We start from the raw sequence: 1683 nt of genomic DNA, 5'->3' as shown, positions 1-1683 counted from the left end.
TAGTTTTTTCTAGGTTATTTAGGTTGGTTCTAGGTTAGTTAGGTTGGCTTGTGCATGCTACTTGCATCCTACTTGTGCTGTGAAAAATGTCTGTCCTCTTTTTTTATTTGGTGGTGAGCTAACATAAATATATGTGGTGTTTTCTCTGTAAAACATTTTAAAAAATCGGACATGTTGGCTGGATTGACAAGATGTTTATCTTTCAAATGCTGTATTGGACTTGTTAATGTGTGAAAGTTAAATATTAAAAAAAAAAAAAAAAGATTTTGAATTTCGCGCCCTGCACTTGAGCTGGATGTTGTCATAGGTGTACCGGCGTCGGGCTGCAGCCATAACAGGTTAATGGTGTCAGACCAAGGCTCTGCATCTGTCCTCGTGCTCCTAGACCTTAGTGCTGCTTTTGATACCATCGATCACCACATTCTTTTGGAGAGATTGGAGTTCTGGCCTGGTTTAGATCTTATCTGTCGGAAAGTTATCAGTTTGTCTCTGTGAATGGTTTGTCCTCTGACAAACCATTTCGGTGTTCCTCAAGCTTCCGTTTTAGGACCACTATTGTTTTCACTATATATTTTACCTCTTGGGGATGTCATTCGAAAACATAATGTTAACTTTCACTTTCATTGTAACTTTCACTGCTATGCGGATGACACACAGCTGTACATTTCAATTAAACATGGTGAAGCCCCAAAATTGACCTCGCTAGAAGCCTGTGTTTCAGACATAAGGAAGTGGATGGCTGCAAACTTTCTACTTTTAAACTCGGACAAAACAGAGATGCTTGTTCTAGGTCCCAAGAAACAAAGAGATCTTCTGTTGAATCTGACAATTAATCTTGATGGTTGTAGACTCGTCTCAAATAAAACTGTGAAGGGCCTCGGCGTCACTCTGGACCCTGATCTCTTTTGACGAACATATCAAGACTGTTTCAAGGAGAGCTTTTTTCTATCTATGTAACATTGCAAAAATCTGAAACTTTCTGTCCAAAAATGATGCAGAAAAATTTATCCATGCTTTTGTTACGTCTAGGTTAGACTACGGCAATGGTCTACTTTCCGGCTACCCGGAAAGAGTACTAAATAAACTTCAGTTAGTGCTAAATACGGCTGCTAGAATCCTGACTAGAACCAAAAAATGTCATAATATTATTCCAGTGCTAGCCTCCCTACACTGGCTTCCTGTTAAGGCAAGGGCTGATTTCAAGGTTTTACTGCATTACATGGGCTTGCTCCTACTTATCTTTCCGATTTGGTCCTGCCGTACATACCTACACGTATGCTACGGTCACAAGACGCAGGCCTCCTAATTGTCCCTAGAATTTCTAAGCAAACAGCTGGAGGCAGGGCTTTCTCCTATAGAACTCCATTTTTATGGAATGGTCTGCCTACCCATATGAGAGATGCAGACTCGGTATCAACCTTTAAGTCTTTACTGAAGACTCATCTCTTCAGTGGGTCATATGATTGAGTGTAGTCTGGCCCAGGAGTGTGAAGGTGAACGGAAAGGCTCTGGAGCAACGAACCGCCCTTGCTGTCTCTGCCTGGCCGGTTCCCCTCTCTCCACTGGGATTCTCTGCCTCTAACCCTATTACACTGAGTCACTGGCTTACTGGTGCTCTTCCATGCCGTCCCTAGGAGGGGTGCGTCACTTGAGTGGGTTGAGTAAGCCAAATGTTCATAAATG

At 42.2% G+C, this 1683-nt stretch overlaps 1 pseudogene; it reads left to right on the top strand.

Annotated features, from left to right (window-relative positions):
* The first annotated feature begins 567 nt into the window (after positions 1 to 567).
* LOC129863217 (uncharacterized) lies at positions 568 to 1443 on the top strand (annotated as a pseudogene).
* Positions 1444 to 1683: the final 240 nt, after the last annotated feature.

The sequence above is a fragment of the Salvelinus fontinalis genome, chromosome 10 (assembly GCF_029448725.1).
Source record: "Salvelinus fontinalis isolate EN_2023a chromosome 10, ASM2944872v1, whole genome shotgun sequence".
In the NCBI taxonomy this organism is placed as follows: Eukaryota; Metazoa; Chordata; class Actinopteri; order Salmoniformes; family Salmonidae; genus Salvelinus; species Salvelinus fontinalis.
This window is presented reverse-complemented; position numbering and strand designations above follow the sequence as displayed.